Source organism: Leucoraja erinacea, chromosome 1 (assembly GCF_028641065.1).
Source record: "Leucoraja erinacea ecotype New England chromosome 1, Leri_hhj_1, whole genome shotgun sequence".
Classification (NCBI taxonomy): Eukaryota; Metazoa; Chordata; class Chondrichthyes; order Rajiformes; family Rajidae; genus Leucoraja; species Leucoraja erinaceus.
Window position 1 is genome coordinate 81,098,505 of NC_073377.1, and position 19,668 is coordinate 81,118,172.

Genomic DNA, 19,668 nt, shown 5'->3' on the forward strand with positions numbered 1-19,668 from the left:
ATATTTGGAATGCTAATGGGAATTGGTGATATATAATAATACATCATCTGCATATAATGATATTTTATTATTGGAGTATTTAGTACTATGGCCGTGAATGTTCGGATGTAATATAATTTCCGCTAGAGGTTCAATCTCAAGGGCAAATAACAGGGGTGATAATGCACATCCCTGTCTATTGCCCCCGGATAGCTGAAATTTAGCAGAGAGCATATGGTTAGTCAGTATTCTGGCAGTCGGCTTATCGTATAACAATTTTATCCATGAAATTAAATTTTATCCCATCTGAAATTTTTGCAGTACTGTAAAAAGATACTTCCATTCTACTTGGCCAAATGCTTTTTATGTATCTAATGAAATATTTGATGCCTTCTTCTTTAGTTCTGTGTGAGTACATTATGTTAAAAAAGGAGTCTCAAATTATTAAACAAATGTCTCATGGGTATAAACCCCGTTTGATCCGAATGAATTAATTTATTAACGTATTTACTTAATCTTCTTGCCAAAGTTTTTGCTAGTATTTTCAGATCTGTATTTAACAGGGCGATTGCTCTGTATGATCCCGGGTCTTCTAGATCTTTATCTTTTTGGGGTATAAGTGTGATAGTTGATTCAGCTAGTGTTTGTGGTAATGTCTGTTCTTTAAATGCATATGTATAAAGATTGTATAAACGTGGGGAAATTACCTCGTAAAATCTTTTATAAAATTCGTTACTAAACCCGTCTGGTCCTGGTGTTTTACCATTCTTCAGTGAATTGATTGTCTCTTCTATTTCTTTAATTGAAATCTGTGTTCCTAATTCCTCTTGTTCCTGCGGATTAAGTATTGGAAGTTTACAGTTGTCAAGAAAATTTATAATTTTTCTGCTTTCTATTGACGTTTTGGATGGAATTTGGAAGATAGAATTTGGTTTAGCTTAAATTTTAATATTGCTATCGTGTTGTGTTTATCTATATTCGGATCTATCGCGTTTTCTAAATCAAGTTGTCTGATCTGTTCTTCTAGTTGCAATTGTTCCGTCCTATTCTTTTTATTTTGATTAGCTTGATATGAAATGATAGAACCTCTAATAAAAGCCTTAACATATTCCCATAATAGGGAGGGCAAGATATCTGGGGTATCATTGGTCTCAAAAAAGAGTTCCATCTGTTGTTTTAAGTATTTACACCAATCCGGATTATTTAGTATTTGAGGATTAAACCTCCAGAACAATTTTTTTATTAAATATTCCTTCTAGTTTTAAGGAGAAGGTTAGCGGAGATTGATCGGAAATAGTACTATTATGGTAATTAGGGATAGTTGTGAAGGGTATTAATTTAATGTCCACTAGAAATTAGTGAATACGTGTATAGGTTTTATGTACTGATGAGTAGAAGGAGTATTCTCTTCCGGAAGGGTTTGCAATCCTCCAAACGTTGGTTATATTTGATATTTTATATACGTATTTAAGAGTTCACTGGATTTTGATTTTGTATTATGTCGCTTTTGTTGAGCAGATTTATCGAGGTTTTGTTCCAAAACGCAATTGAAATCTCCCCCAATTATCACATTTTGCTGGGTGGACTCAGAAAGTATATTCAAGATTTTATTTTTAAAAAGTTAGGAGCATAAATATTTACCATGGTAAGTGGGGTAGAGTGTATCTCCCCAGAGACTATGACATACCACCCCTCTTTGTCTGCAATGGTGTTTTTATGTTTAAATGGTATGCCCTTATGGATTATAATTGCAGTGCCTCTGGATTTGGAGAAATAGGATGAGTGATATGTTTGACCGATCCAATTGGCCTTCAGCCTGGTCAGAGCTTGAACTTTAAGATGCGTTTCCTGTAAAAATATTATATCAGCATTGACCGATTTTAATTGGCAAGAATCTTACCCCTTTTAATTGGCTCGTTAGCGCCCCTAATATTCCAGCCACAAAATGTAATTCCTCCAGTTTTCTTCAGAGGGTCGTCTTGCATTATAACTTACATTGGTTCCTTTATTTCAGATGGCGTAACACAATAACTCAACTTTCTGGGTGTTGGGTGGGTGCTCCCAGTTTCTGAACTCTGAAGGTATATCCCAAAGAAATGTGCCTGACAGAGAGAAAGCGAAAAATGTGATAAATAACATAAATAATATAAGATAACAGCATTTGGAAATACTGTGTGAAACCACCAAGTGGTGGAATAATTCAAGTAATCTTCCATAGATGTAAATCTCATTTTGCTCCGCCCCTTACAAACTAGCATTATAGAAGAGAAGAACATGCCAGAACCGGATAATATGTTCGCAGAAATAAACAATCAAGCATGTACTCTAAGTAGTTCATGTGTTAGTGATATAATTAGTTATATAATTTGGTAGTAGATTATTACGTTCTGATCCGTTTAATTTGTTTTCTATGCTGCATGATTCCAGCTTCTTGAACCTTCCCTTAGTAAACACGACGGCCTTGAACATTCTATCTGCTTAAGTTCCAATCTATCCCTGATAAGGGTGTCTAGACATTAGCACGTGCGAGTTTGTTGTCCATCTTATCTGCAGCTTTTATATATATTTTTATGTAAAGAAACATTTTCTCTCAATCTACCCCTTATGAATATATATAAAAGGTATACATTACACACGTGGTTTAGCCCACAAAAACAGTAAGCATTCAGTAGTCCTGCTAATCAAACAGAGCCGTAGAATTCTACTTATCCTTTAGAGTGCTTTTTTAAAAAAGTCTTGGGCGTATTTGAATGCGGCTTCTGGGTCAATAAAGAAACGCTCTGAGTTATCATATGTGACCCTCAGTTTGGCGGGATACATTATTGTATCATTCGGCAGGTCAAGCATTATTAATCTTTCTATAGTTTAATTTGGTGCAAGTGGTCTGTGGTTTCATACAGTTGCTTTGAAGATTGATGCGCATGCGGGCTGGCGGTTTCTTCACGTAGTCTCTCACTCCAACTTCTTATAAAATAAAGATCAAACTTCAAATGGTAAGTTCTCGTTTAATCTTTCTATTATAATTCACTCCCAGGCCCAAGAAACTCAGAACATCATATCTATCTATTATATATATAAAACTCAAATCAGTCTGCCTGCCGTCCGGCTGCCGTCCAGCTGCATTTCTTCCTTTGATTCATTGCAACGCCCAATCCAGATGCTCAATCTCCGAGATATTTTCCATTTCGGTAGAGATTTCGCTTTTCTTTCTAAGTATCCACTCCTCATTTCATTTCGTCGTGTTAAAGTACATGTTTTTAATCAAATCCTTCTCCCCCCCAACCCACCCCCAAGTATTTCAAAAATAAACAGGCTTCTCCATTTACATGTCAGCTTCCAACACACTTCGAAACAAAGTTGCAAGAGAGGAACACTGAACTTTTCACTGCTGCAGCAGGCAGGGGAGGGCTGCAATCTTACATTTGGGAACGGGCTCAGTTCCAATGGAGGAGACGGGTGCATGGTGGAATATTGGGTTGGGGGATCACACCATTGGGGGAGCAGACCCAACGGGTCTGCACTTGGTCTAGTATATATATAAAACTCAAATCAGTCCGCCTGCAGTACGGATCCCTTTCTGCCTTTCGATTCGTTGACGGCTGCTCCTTCCTCAGCTTCCAACACACTTCGAAACAATGTTGCAAGACAGGAACACTGAACTTTTCACTGCTGCAGCAGGCAGGGATTTTTTTTTAAGAGGCAGGGCAGTGCTGGAATCTTACTTTTGAGAACGGCTTCAGTTCCATTGGAAGAGACGGGTGCATGGTGGAATATTGGGTTGGGGGATCACACCATTGGGGGAGCAGACACAACGGGTCAGCACTTGGTCTAGTTAATATATAAAACTCAAATCCGTCCACCGTCCGTCCGCCTGCAGTACGGATCCCTTCCTGCCTTTTGATTCGTTCCCGTCGTGTGATGTCACAATGCCCAATGCTCGCAGATGTCCAATCGGGATGGATCCATTTACATATGCCTTTGCACCAGCCCCAGCCCCTGGTGACCGTGTCATCGTGTGATGTCACAATGCCCAAAGACATTATTGCCATAGAGGGAGTACAGAGACGGTTCACCAGACTGACTCCTGGGATGGCAGGACTTTCATATGAAGAAAGACTGGATAAACTCGGCTTGTACTAGCTAGAATTTAGAAGATTGAGGGGTGATCTTATAGAATCTTATGTTTCTATGTTTCCCTCTCCTCACCCCTCTCCCTCTCCCACCCATCCCTCTCTCCCCCACCCCCTAGGGAAGGGAATTACATGGTAAATGGTAGGGAATTGAAGAATGTAGGTGAACAGAGGGATCTGGGAATAACTGTGCACAGTTCCCTGAAAGTGGAATCTCATGTAGATAGGGTGGTAAAGAAAGCTTTTGGTGTGCTGGCCTTTATAAATCAGAGCATTGAGTATAGAAGTTGGGATGTACTGTTAAAATTGTACAAGGCATTGGTGAGGCCAATTCTGGAGTATGGTGTACAATTTTGGTCGCCTAATTATAGGAAGGATGTCAACAAAATAGAGAGAGTACAGAGGAGATTTACTAGAATGTTGCCTGGGTTTCAGCAACTAAGTTACAGAGAAAGGTTGAACAAGTTAGGGCTTTATTCTTTGGAGTGCAGAAGGTTAAGGGGGGACTTGATAGAGGTCTTTAAAATGATGAGAGGGATAGACAGAGTTGACGTGGATAAGCTTTTCCCACTGTGAGTAGGGAAGATTCAAACAAGGGGACATGACATGAGAATTAAGGGACAGAAGTTTAGGTGTAACATGAGGGGGAACTTCTTTACTCAGAGAGTGGTGGCTGTGTGGAATGAGCTTCCAGTGAAGGTGGTGGAGGCAGGTTCATTTTTATAATTTAAAAATAAATTGGATAGTTATATGGACGGGAAAGGAATGGAAGGTTATGGTCTGAGTGCAGGTATATGGGACTAGGGGAGAATACGTGTTCGGCACGGACTAGAAGGGTCGAGATGGCCTGTTTCCGTGCTGTAATTGTTATATGGTTATATGGTTAAGGTTCACCAGACTGATTCCTGGGATGTCAGGACTTTCATATGAAGAAAGATTGGATAGACTCGGCTTGTACTCGCTAGATTTTAGAAGATTGAGGGGGGATCTTATAGAAACTCCTGATTACATTTTGTCGTATTTATGTAGACATTTTTAATCAAATCCTTCTAAAAGCAGACTATTATCTAAATGGTGGCCGATTGGGAAAGGGGGAGATGCAGCGAGACCTGGGTGTCATGGTACACCAGTCATTGAAGGTAGGCATGCAGGTGCAGCAGGCAGTAAAGAAAGCGAATGGTATGTTAGCTTTCATTGCAAAAGGATTTGAGTATAGGGGCAGGGAGGTTCTACTGCATTGTACAGGGTCTTGGTGAGACCACACCTGGAGTATTGCGTACAGTTTTGGTCTCCAAATCTGAGGAAGGACATTATTGCCATAGAGGGAGTGCAGAGACGGTTCAACAGACTGATTCCTGGGATGTCAGGACTGTCTTATGAAGAAAGACTGGATAGACTTGGTTTATACTCTCTAGAATTTAGAAGATTGAGAGGGGATCTTATAGAAACTTACAAAATTCTTAAGGGGTTGGACAGGCTAGATGCAGGAAGATTGTTCCCGATGTTAGGGAAGTCCAGGACAAGGGGTCACAGCTTAAGGATAAGGGGGAAATCCTTTAAAACTGAGATGAGAAGAACTTTTTTCACACAGAGAGTGGTGAATCTCTGGAACTCTCTGCCACAGAGGGTAGTTGAGGCCAGTTCATTGGCTATATTTAAGAGGGAGTTAGATGTGGCCCTCTTAAATATAGCCAATTCCCTCTCTACCCCACCCCCTTCCCTCTCTCCACCTGCCCCCTTCCCCTACCCCTCTCCTCCTCCCTCTCACTTCCCACTCTCTTTCCCGTCTCTCTCCTCCACCCCCCCCTCCCCCTCCTCCCCCCTCCCCCCCCCTCCCCCCCCCCCCCTCCCCCCACCCCTCTCTCCCCGTCCCCCTCTCTCACCCCCTACCCCGCTCTCCCTTTCCCTCCCAAATCTGTCATGTTTCCTCCTCCTCCTCTCCCCTCCCCTCCCCTCTTCTCACCCATCCCCCCCCCCCTCCCCCCACCTGTGAGTTTGGAGGGGTGGTTAATTTGAGTGTGATGCCGCAGCCCCTACTCCCCCTCCCCACCCCCCCCCCCCCCCCCCAAACGCTGATGGGGAAACAGACCCAACGGGTCTGCACTTGGTCTAGTGTTATTTAAAAGTCTAATCCTTGAAATTCAGCTGCTCCCACTTTTACACCTGTCATTTTGTAATTTAGTTTCTTGTTTCAATTGAGTGATTGGCATGAAAATAGGGAAATAATATCTTCTTTGAAGACATTATCCTTATTTAGTTTGATTCCTACTGAAATTGAGTGGCATTACAAAATATGAATGTAAAGCTCGAATGTTAATTCCAGTAATGATGATATGGAAGCACGATATTTTTAGCTTACTTGCAGGAATTCTACAGATTCTCTTCGTGAAATATTTCTGCTAGGATTCTTGTGCCTAGAGTATCTATCACTCTGGAATAAGAAAACGAAAGCAAGCTGAATCCAGGACTTTATTTATAAATGAGATCTATCTTTGGTGCTCAATTCCAAGCAAAAACGTTCTGTCATCCTAAACTTGCAATGTTATCTGATTTTCTTAAATCTTGTTGGATTACATTTATTTGAATTAAACATTTCCATCCTTATGGACTTTTATGCCTAAAATATTCTGTCATGCTGCAGCAAGCAAGAATGTCATTGTCCTATCTGGGACAGATGACAATAAACTCTCTTGACTAGACTTGACTTGTTGACCCTTTGACATATCCCTTGCTGTTTCCTGACAGCCCAATAACTTTTTGGTTATTCAATTTCATATTATGTTGTGAATCCTCCACTAATTTTTCTCTCCCTCCTCACCCTTCCCACCCCCAATTGAAAAATATGCCATCAGGAGTGTAGAGGTAAAGGAGTGAGAGTGTGGTTGAATTTATAAATGTCAGTTGAACATGATGGAGAATTATGGAACTGCATGGCAGGGAACAGTAAGATAGGCCATTGGAGGCAGTTGTTAGATAATGGGGTTTGGGGTTGCTTTTAGTGACTTTGATTGCATATGAAACATCTTGCAGCATTGCATCCACATCCTGATCATATTACTCCTGGCCATGGGCAAGTTCCATTTCTTTATTTCGGATGACTTCCTGGGTTCCTGCAAGCAGAAGATTTATCTCCACCTTGTCATCCATCAGGGCATCCAAAACTGCATCTGAAAATGTTGACCATTTGTTCTCTGACTTGCTTTACTAGCAAACATGTGAAACCTTCACAATGTCTCCCACCCGAGGTAGCTTACGTCCACGACATTTAGCTTCAACTGCAAAAATTCACATGATTGCGTCCCTTGCAGGTATCCTAATGCAATTAGAAAAACGGGATGTTGTACTCATGATAGTGAGCTTGGAGCATCAATTTAGTGTAGATTTTCTCTATAGTCTGTCAGGCATGAGCTAAATCACAAAAATCGGAACATTCTTTTCAATTCTACCCAGTTTCTGCTCCAGTTTTATCCTTTGATTTCATTGTGCTGCATAATTACAACTTCACAGGATACATTTTCATTCTGTGTATTCTTTGCAGCAAGAATTCTTTACGTAACAAGAGCACAACTATCATGAATATTAAATCAAGAAGGCCAAACAAATGTATTCCTAATTTGATATTATGGTGCGAAGATGTGTGCTAGCTCAGAAGGAGTAAAATTAATGAAAACAAATCGGTCGAACTGCTTTTCTTTACAAAAACAGGCTCGGCTGTTGCTTTTAAGTTAAAAACCAACAGTCCAACACACTCTTTCTCTTATCCCTCTATACACCACATTGATTTATTAGAAAACACAAGAAAAACATTGCAAGTGCACAGTAGATCAATCGATACCTATGGAGTCACAAGCGCCCTTAATGGACACTGAAAATTCAGTCCAGGCTCACGATTAGGATTGCTAACTTTCTCACTCCCAAATAAGGGCCAAAAGGTGGCGTGCCACGGCGATATGGGCATGGTGCAGGCCCGGAATGAAGTGACTAAGGGGGCAGGCGGCTAGCAGATGGTAATAGGGGCCTTTTTCAAAAGAGAAAGAGAGAAAAAAACAACAAACCCCGAATAGGTAAACAAATCCAATATATGAACCATGTATACATATCTTCAGTGTTATATATGAAATGTAACACCAAATTATAACAAAGCATAATACAGAGCATAATCTGACTACCAGCCAGACATGAAATAACACCAAATAACCCTATCTGTATGTGCCTATACGGTAAACATATAATCACTGCAAAAGAGGAAAAGACGGGGGAACTCACCGTCTACTTTTTCCATGGATATTTCTTGCTGTTCCTTTGTCTTTTTGCACAGCCAGAGAGAAGTCCTTTACATGATGTCACAGTTCACAGATATTTGAAGTTAATTTTTGATCAGAGTGCTGCATCTGTTTCTTGAGTCTGACCATTTAATGGTCATCAGAGAGAAGATCCTCTTTACAAATGCATTTGAGCCTGGCACACTGATGACAAACGAGACAATACTGAACATGTTGATCAAGTTGACTTTTCCTATGTTTTGGAAAACTGCCACCAACTCCTTACTGGTGGATTTTGTGGTATCCTGTCTGGCTTTCTATATTTCCTCCCAGCTAGCACAAAACTCTTCATACAGTTGGTCCATATTGACTGTCTCTTTCATTTTGAGGGCAGACACCACCTGCTCCAGGTCAGTGAAAGAGAGCTCTTCATAGAGGCCGATCGGTTTCAGTTCCAGCATTACATTTTCTGTTGAGAAATAAAACCACTTGTCAATGTATGTAATGACAGAGTCATTGAACTTCACAAAGTCCTCTTGCTGTTTTTTCTTCATCCTCAAAAATCCTCTTCAGTGCCACAGGACAGGTCTCAAAGGGACCTGATGTATGACAGAAGAGCTGGCCAGCTTTGCAGGAGACAGCTGGATGAAGAGAGAACCATCGTGTGCAAACATGACGCAGAATTTCACCCCAATCAATGTCAACAAAGGCAAAAAATGAATGTGGTTCCCCTCTTCAGGAAGCAGATATTGAGAAGTGGCTGAAGACCTTTAGAACAATTGTCTCAATATCCACTGACAGCTGATCGCAGGCATGCTAGCAGGCATTACGAACTATGTGAGCTGGGCAATTAGCTTTCAGAATGCGATCGTTGGCACTGTTCAATAACTGGTAAACTGCGTGATGTTTTCCAATGTTTACATTGGCATTATCTGCAGCATAGGCTGTGACATGTCTAATATCCAGTTCATACCTTTCCAGATAGCTCATCAGAGCTTGATGTATGCCATTTGCAGTTTCATCATCGTCTTCATAAACGTCAAGTAACTAACACTACAATCCATCAGACACAGAGAAATATCTCACGCACACAGGAAACATTTTTCTATCTCCCTTGTGTGAGACATCGGTGGCCACTGAAAAATATGCAGACTCCACGGGGCCACCTTCTTCAGTCGGGGACTGATCATCCATAATATCCCGCACCGTCTTTGGTCCTAAAATTTTCATTGTAATCAACTTGTCTTTCTTTCTTCCCAAGTGCATCTTCTTCACAACATTTGAGTCATTAACATAGAAACCTAGAAACATAGAAAATAGGTGCAGGAGTAGGCACAAGGGCCACATCTAACTCCCTCTTAAATAGAGCCAATGAACTGGCCTCAACTACCTTCTGTGGCAGAGAATTCCACAGATTCACCACTCTCTGTGGAAAAAACGATTTTCTCATCTCGGTCCAAAAAGACTTCCCTCTTATCCTTAAACTGTGACCCCTTGTCCTGGACTTCCCCAACATTGGGAACAATCTTCCTGCATCTTGCCTGTCCAACCCCCTAAGAATGTTGTAAGTTTCTATAAGATTCCCCCCTCAATCTTTCCATCTAAATTCAAGCAAGTACAAGCCGAGTCTATCCAGTCTTTCTTCATATGAAAGTCCTGACATCCCAGAAATCAGTCTGGTGAACCTTCTCTGTACTCCCTCTAAGGCAAGAGTGTCTTTCCTCAGATTTGGAGACCAAAACTGTACACAATACTCCAGGTGTCGTCTCACCAATACGCTGTACAACTGTAGTAGAACCTCCCTACTCCTATACTCAAATCCTTTTGCTATGAATGCTAACGTATCATTCGCTTTTTATCACTGCCTTCTGCACCTGAATGCCTACTTTCAATGAATGGTGTACCATGACACCCAGGTCTCGTTACATCTCCCTTTTCCTAATCGGCCACCATTTTGATTTAAAGTCTACTTTCCTGTTTTTGCCACCAAAGTGGATAACCTCACATTTATCCACATTACACTGCATCCTCCTCACAGCTCTGCCATGCATTTGCCCACTCACCCATCCTATCCAAGTCACCTTGCAGCCTCCTAGCATCCTCCTCACAGCTAACACTGCCCCCCATGACCCGGCGGGGTCACAACATCGGAGGCCTGGATCGCCTCAGCGCAGACGGAGAACAAGGAGGGAAGAGACAAGGACTTTAAGACTTTTGCCTTCCATCACCGTGAGGAGGTGCCTGGTGGACTCACTGTGGTGGATGTTAAATCTGTGTTTATTGTGTGTTTTTGTGATTTTATAATATGTATGACTGCAAGGCACGAAATTTCGTTCAGACCGAAATGTCTGAATGGCAATAAAGGATACATATACTTATAGTGTGGCCTTCTTGTGCATTTCTGTGGAAGCATGCTGAGTTAGGTCTTCTCACCTCCATGGTCAAATGAGAATTGATAAAGTACAGAAGGCCTTTGTCGAATCACTGCTGTTGGGCTTAATCCACGTCTTTTTTTGCTTCTCATTGCTTATTATAGCAGCACAGTCTTTTCTTTATTGCAGGTTTATCCATATTTGCACATGCCAAACCGTCCGAACAACACCAGACGTCATTGACATTTTTTGTTTTGGCAGGAATTGGCAAAATATAGCATACAACTGATTCACATAAGGGTTCCTGTGATTGGATGACAGGTAAATTACTCGTGCTTGGCATCAACAGCACATGCAACACGCACGCACGCTGTTGTGTCAGATCTAGGATCTGTCTGCAAGCGTGCCCTCTGGCAATTACAGAGCAGTAGCAGTCAAATATGGGACAAGGGAGGTACCATATGGAACAAACCTATTTAGCCCAATATACGGGATATCCCGGCTAATACGGAACAGTTCGCAACCCTACTCACGATAATTGCACAATCATCCTTATCCTTTCACTCTCTCTTATAATTGTTTTCAGCATTACCACATTTAAAATACAAATATTCTGTCAGCCAGCCAGCCACTATTTTTTGTTTAGCTCACTTACTTTATTTATGGCTAATATTGTACTAGGGATTTTTAATGTGCAAATTGCAAGCTGTGCATTATATTAATGCCAAACTGGTGTGTGCAAAAGGAGAACAAACTTGGCAAATCCCTACTTTAAGAAATTATTCTCAGTTTGAATATAGAACGTAAAACAGTACAGCACAGCCACGCACCCTTCGGCCCACAGTGTGCTTTGCTGAATATGATGTCAAATGAAACTAATCTCCTGTGCCATATCTATCCATATGCCACAATCCATGTCCCTTCATTCCCTGCATATCCATGTACCTACCTAAAAGTCTTGGAAACACCACTATTGTAAATGCCCCTACCATCACCCCTAGCAGCTCCTTCCAGGCTCCCACCACTGTAAAAAAAAATCTTGCCCCACATATACCCTTTAAATGGAAGATGTTGAAGAGACAAAGAGCCTGTGAGGTATCTTGGATATTCCTTCTCTCCAGAGATGCCACTTGCCTGCTGTGTTACACCAGCATTTTGTGTCTACCTTCGCCATTGATAGAGAATTGGTTGGGAGATGGGATTTTAAAGTGGGCAAGTGTGAGATTGTACACTTCACTTCAGTAGGGGTCATCAAAAAGTGTATTATTGTCCAAATAATAATGGTGGAGAGAAACTGCAAAAGAGTGAAATGTAGAGGGATCTAAGTGTTCTAGTTCATGGATCACAAAACTTGCCTGAAGAGGGGCCCTAACCCCAAACTTGATCTGACCATATTCCTTCACAGATGCTGATTTTGACCATCTGAATTCCTCCAGTAATTTGTTTTTTTTGCTCAATATCTGCAGTCTCTTGTGTCTCCACAAAAGTTGCTGGGCAAGTCCAATAATTAGCCAAGAAGAAAAATGGGATTTGATCTTTATTGCACAGGATTTGGAGTGGTGTCCATTGGGACAATTTCCACCACCCTTCTTTCATAAATTCTCTTGGTGACCTCTTCAAAAACTAATCAAATTTGTGAGACATAATTTCTCATTCACATAACAATGCTGACATTTCCTAATCAATTTTTGCCTATCCAAATCGCAGTTCATCAGATCCCACAGTAACTCACTCATCAATGATGTCAGGCTCATCAGCCTTTAGTTCCCTTAACTTGTCCTTGCAGCCCTTCTTAAATAAAGAAACAATGTTAGCCGCCCTCAAGTCTTTCAGGAGTTGAGTATAGGAGCAAAGAGGTCCTTCTGCAGTCCTACAGGGCCCTAGTGAGACCACCCCTGGAGTATTGTGTGCAGTTTTGGTCTCCTAATTTGAGAAAATACATTCTTGCTATTGAGGGAGTGCAGCGTAGGTTCACAAGGTTAATTCCCGGGAAGGCGGGATTGTCATATTATGAAAGAAGGGAGCGACTTGGCTTGTATTCACTGGAATTTAGAAAGTTGAAAGAGGATCTTACAAAAACATATAAAATTACTAAACAAAGTGGGACCCGTTGGGTCCCATGTTCACACGGGAGGGCTGGTCCCCCGACGCAATATTCCACCTCCCCACCAATTCCAATATTGGTGGCCAGTGGGGGGGCTTTCTGGAGCGCTGGTATGGGTTCTGGGGGTGGCAGCTCAGTCCCTCAAGCCTGACCTGCTGGCAGCTCACTCACGGCTGGTGGACTGGCAGTTGACTCATGACTATTCCTTGAAATTCCATTTCAAGCAGGGTGCAAGTCCACCAAATTCAAATCCATGTTCCTACCATTTCAAGCAGGGTTCAAGGCCACCAAATTCAAGTGCAGTTTCTTACAACTATGAGCAGGGTGCAAGGCCACCGAATTCAAGTGCAGTTTCCATACCACTTCAAGCTGGATCCAAGGCCACCAAATACAAGTGCAGTTTCATACCACTTTCAGCAGGGTGCAAGGCCACCAAATTCAGTGCAGTTTTATTCCACTTTAAGCAGGGTCCAGGGCCACCTAATTCAAATGCAGCTTCATACCATTTCATGCAGTGTGAAACCACCATAAAACCACACAAAACACCAAACTGACAGTTCAGTAAACATTCAGTGTGTTCAGTTGATTCACAGCTCGGACAGAGTCATGACCTCTCCCTCCCCATCATGCAGAGACTGAGCCACACCCACACCTCCGCCTCCCAACGTAAAAGGTGCGGCTTTCAGGGTGTGATTGACAGGAGAAAGATTCTCAACATTTTTTAAACACTAATAACACTTTTATTTTTCATTGATGGGAAGAATTCTCTGCACCTGCTCAGCGGAGGGGGGACTGAGTAAGATGGCCAAAAATCACAGCCGTAAATGTAGCGTTTTATCTAAAATCAATATACAGTGCAAACAGGAAATACGTGCATTTGCAGTAGTGCCTTTCAACTTCAAGCCAAAGCACCCAAGCTGCCATTTGCAGTAAGTAGTGCAGTTCAACCTCAAGCCAAAGCACCCAAGCCACCATTTGCTGTAAATAGTGCATTTCAACTTAAGCCACCATTTGCAGGAAGTAATGCCTTTCAAACTCATGCCACCATTTGCAGTAAGTAATGCTTTTCAACTTCAAGCCAAAGCACCCAAGCCACCATTTGCAGTAAGTAGTGCCTTTCAACCTCAAGCAAAGCACCCAAGCCACCATTTGCAGTAAGTAATGCCTTTTAACTTCAAGCCAAAGCTCCCAAGCCACCATTTGCGGTAAGTAGTGCCTTTCAACTTCAAGCCAAAACACCCAAGCCACCATTTGCATGAAGTAATGCCTTTCAACTTCAAGCCAAAGCACCCAAACAACCATTTGCAGGCAGTGCCTTTTTACTTCAAACAAACCATATATTCATTTTCAAAAGCAGAGAGAATGGTGACTTTTTTAAACTTCAAGCCAAAGCTCCCAAGCCACAATTTGCATTAAGTAGTGCCTTTTGAACTTTAAACCAAAGCTCCCAAGCCACCATTTGCCGTAAGTCAACAGTGCATTTCAACTTCTAGCAAAGCACACAAGCCACCATTTGCAGTAAGTAGTGCCTTTCAACTTCCAACAAAACACCCAAGCCACCATTTGCAGTAAGTAGTGCCTTTCAACTTCAAGCCAAAGCTCCCAAGCCACCATTTGCAGTAAGTAGTGCCTTTCAACTTCAAGCCAAAGCTCCCAAGCCACCATTTGCGGTAAGTAGTGCCTTTCAACTTCAAGCCAAAGCACCCAAGCCACCATTTGCAGTCAGTAGTGCCTTTCAACTTTAAACCAAAGCTTCCAAGACACCATTTGCAGTAAGTAGTGCCTTTCAACTTCAAGCCAAAGCACCCAAAACAACCATTTGCCGGCAGTGCCTTTTTACTTAAAAAAAAACATATTTTCATTTTCAAACCACATTAAGGGTACTCACAGTTGTGTAGACATTTGTTCAGTGTCATTCAGAGCGATGTGACCCTTGGCTTCATCCATCTTGCAGAGAGTCAGTGAGGCACACCACTTCCTGGTTTTATAGTCCCTCCCCCTCCCTCCAGCAGGTGCAGCAGAGAGTATGGTGATTTTTTTAAACTTCAAGCAAAAGCTCCGAAGCCACCATTTGCAGTAAGTAGTGCATTTTGAACTTTAAACCAAAGCTCTCAAGCCACAATTTGCAGTAAGTAGTGCTATTCAACTTCATGCCACCATTTGCAGTAAGTAGTGCCTTTCAACTTCAAGCCAAAGCACCCAAGCCACCATTTACAGTAAGTAGTGCTATTCAACTTCATGCCACCATTTGCAGTAAGTAGTGCCTGAGTGGAGTTCACTGAGTGAGGCACACCACTTCCTGGTTTTATAGTCCCTCCCCCTCCCTCCAGCAGGGGCAGCAGAGAGAATGGTGATTTTTAAAAAAAAAAAACATTAATATCTCTCTGATTCGTCATCAATGGGAGAAATCCTCCGCACCCTGTAAGGCGGAGGGGGGCTCTGGGGCGAGGTGGCCAAAAATGACAGCCATAGGTGGCGGCGTTCTGTCGGAAATCGCAGCACAGAGGGCCAAAAGCGGTCAAGATCAGAGATTTAGTAATATAGATTAAGGGATTGGACACGCTAGATGCAGGAAACATGTTCCCGATGTTCGGGGATTCCAGAACCAGAGGAAAAACATTTTCACACAGTGGTGAATTTGTGGAATTCTCTGCCTCAGAAGGCAATGGAGGTCGATTCTCTGGATGCTTTCAAGAGAGAGTTAGATAGAGCTCTTAAAGATAGCGGATTCAAGGCATATGGGGAGAAGGTGGGAACGGGGTACTGATTGTGGATGATCAGCCATAATCACATTGAATCATGGCTCGAAGAGCCAAATGGCCTACTTCTGCACCTATTGTCTATGTATCTATGTAAGTAACTCTCCCCTGGCTAAAGATGACGAAAATATCACGTAGACCCCCTGCAATTTTTATCCTAGCTTCCCGCAATGTCCAAGGATCCACATGGTCAGGCCCTGGAGTTTTATCCACGTTAATACTCTGTCGGCTTTTTTTGGGTAACACCCCTCTGCTCTCCCCTCTTTTTTCCTGTATCCCTATTTGGGTGCATATCCATTACTCCCATGGTTCCGCCCTCTTTCTCCCTCCCACTTCTCTGCTTCTTCTGGCTTCATATTTCAATCCTCTCCTTATCTCAAACCCTTTTGTCTCTTTTGCATCTCTGGCCTTTTTCCGCCTATCTGCCAATCGCTGCCCTCCCTCCCCCACCCACCTCACTCACAATACACGTCTCATCCGTGTATTTTCCAACCTTCTTCATCGTCTACCCGCCCCGCCCCGCTACAATCAGCCTGAAGATGGGTACCGGCCCAAAATGTCTCCCATCCACATCAACCGGAGATGTTGCCTAATCATAAGATCATGTGATAGGAGTGGAATTATGCCTTTTGGCCCATCAATCTACTCTGCCATTCACTCATGGCTGATTTACCTCTCCCTCCTGACCCAATCTCCTGTCTTCTGCCCAAGAGTCTCCCCAAGCCTGACCCATTGAATTACTCCAGCACCTTGTGTGTGTGTTTTTTTAAACTAACATCTGCAGTTCCTTATATCACTTTCTTCATATTCTTTAAGACTGCCAGCACTTCCCCTTTTGTCACTTGGATAAGGTCCAACACATCACTCTGCTTTAATGACCTTCTTAGCAAAAACAGATGAAAGGCATTCATTTAATATTTGGCTCATCTCCCAAGGCTTGACATATAGACAACTATGGAGTTCCTTAAGCTGGCATGTTCTCCTTTACGCTGCCCCTTTGTTCTTAATATACTTGTATCATCTCTTAGGATTTTCCTTTATCCTGTCTGCCACAACTATCTGTGGTCTACTTTTGCCCTGCTGATTTTGCTGTACATTTGAAATCAGGAGAACAAAAAGAAATGAGGAATTTGTTTGATCCCAGCTGCCTAAACTCTAACAATATGCCCACTTCCTTTTTTTTCTGACAAGAGCCTCAATAGCACTCTAGACTTTAGAGATGCAACATAGAAACAGCCCCTTCAGCCCACCAAGTCCAAGCTGACCAGCGATCACTTCTATACACCAACACTAGGGATCATTTACAATTTCTATCGAAGCCAATTAACCTGTATGTCTTTGGAGTGTGGGAGGAAACGGAGCACCCGGCGGAAACACATGTGGTTATGGTTCAAATGTACAAACTCTTAATGGACAGGATGTAACCCGGGTCTCTGGAGCTGTGCCACCGTGCCTCCGTGCTTCCCTAAACATCAAACAAAGTACAAAATGCTGCCAATTTTGCACTACACTCTGAAACATGCTGTCCCCAAAGTCCCTCACTGACCTTTAAAAGCCTCCCACTTCCCAGATGTGCCTTTATCTGAAAACAGGTGCATTCAACACACCTCACTGTTTCCGTGATAACAATTTACTCTACTGTATCTGTTCCTCATCGCAGCAGTGAGCCCCGCCTTCGCTGGACAATGGTTAACCTGCATATACTGTCTGGTGCCTCATTGATTCTTGCCTCCTGTATCTGCGCTTGGGTCTATATATCTCTTGATATTGTTACACCCTTGGCCTCCAATGCTGCAGAGAAAACATTCTTAATTTGTCCAACCTCTCATTATAGACAAGACACTCTAATCTAAGCAGCATCCTGTAAACCTCTTTTTTGCCCTCTGCAAAGCCTCCACATCCTTCCTGTAATGAGGTGTCCAGAACTGCATGCAATGCTCTAAATGTGGCCCAGCCAAAGCTGCAATATGATTTCTAGACTCTTGCACTCAATGCCCCTACAGATGAAGACAAGCATACAATATGCTTTCTTTACCACTCCATTTGTGTTCCCATTTTCAGGGAGTCAACATGATTTTGTATATGGGAGATCGTGTCTCATGAATTTGAATTAATTATTTTAAAGAAGTAACCAAGAAGCTTGCTGACGCCAAAGCAGCAGATGTTATCTTATGGACTTCGGCAAGGTCTTTTATAAGGTTATACATGGTAGGCTGGTCACGAAGTTTAGAGAGGTAAGGCACCCATGGAGATCTAGCTACCTGGATTTACTTCATGGAAGGAAATTGGTTGAAGGTTGTTTTTTGGACTGGAGGCTCGTGACTAGTGGTGTGCCTCAGGGATCAGTGCTTGGCTCATTGCTGTTTGGGGTTTATATCAATTATTTGGATGAGAATGTACAAGGCATGATTTGTAAGTTTGCAGGTGACACTAAAGTGGATGGTATTGTAGATTGGGAAGATGGTTATCAACAAGTACACCAGGATCTTGATAAGTTGAGCAAGTGGGCTGACTAATGGATAATGGACCATAACAGGACCTTCACATTGAATTGTGGGGGATTGTGGAGTGTTGTTGAGCAGAGGCATATAGGAGTACAGTTCACTGAATGTAGCATCACCGATGGATAGGGTGGTAAAGAAGGCTTTTTGTACATTGTTCTTTGTCAGTCAGGGTATCAAGCATAGAAGTTGGGATGTTATGTTACAGTTGTACAGGACATTGAGGGTGCATTTGGAGTATTGTGTTCAGCTTTGTTCACCCTGGTATAAAAAGGACGTCATTAAGCTGGAAATTTTGCAGAGAAGATTTACGAGGATGTTGCCAGGACTTGAGGGTCTGAGCTATAGGGAGAGATTTTGCCAGCTAGGACTTTATGCCTTGGAGAGCAGGAGGCTAAGGAGTGATCATATATAGGTGTGTAAGATCATGAGAGGAATTGATAGGGCGAATGCACAGTCTTTACCCAGAGTAAGAGAATCAAGAACCAAAGGACATGGGTTTAATGTGAGAGGGAAAATATATAACAGGTAACTAAGGGGTAACTTTTTCACACAGAGTGTGGTGAGTTTATGGAATGAGCTGGCAGAGGTGGTAGTTGAGGTACAATAAGGAATATTCAAAAGATATTCAGACAAATATATGGATAGAGAAGGTTTAGAGGCAAATGGGACTAGCTCAGATGGGGTATCTTGGTTGGCATGGATAATTTGGGCTGAAGGGGCTGTTTCTATGTTTTATGACTGATTCTTTGGAATTGGATCTCAAGATTCCTGTGTAAATCAATGCTGTTAAAGGTATTTTTATATATTTTTGCTTTACATTTGACCTCCCAAAGTGCAGCGTATCGCACCTGTTCAGATTATGCTCCATGTGCCACTCATGTCTATACCTGAACTGTATACTTTGACAGCTTTCCCCATGGTCCCTAACTCCAGCAACCCATCTACATTTATGTCCGTCATTTATATATGTATTTATATATATATATATATATATATATTCATCTACAGAAGACCAAGCATAGATCTACGTGGAACAGCACTAGTCACATATCTTCAACCAAAATAACACCCTTTCATCACAACCCTCTGTGTTCTATGGTTTAGTTTAGTTTAGTTTAGTTTATTGTCAGGTATACTGAGGTACAGTGAAATGCTTCTAAAAGCCAGTTCTGAATCTTAATCTTCTGGATTATCCTACCACAAGGGTCTTTATTGAATGCCTTATTAAAATCCATGTGGACAATATTTACTACCCTACCTTCCTCATCAATCATCTTCATCACCCTCTTAATAACATAATCTGCTGTGAAAAAAAACCATGCTGACCATCCTTAATTATCCCACTCTCTTCCAAATGTGAGTAAATTCTGTCCTAAAGAGTCTTTTACAATAGCTTCCACCTCACTGACACGAGGCAGAGCACAGTCAAAGCACAGGATTGATGGCTTTTCAACAAAAAATAAAAATCCATACTTGACCCACCTCATCCCCAGTAAAATCCACACCCATCACAAACGTCCATCCCCCTTCAGTTTCAGTCAGCATGTTCCCTCCATGG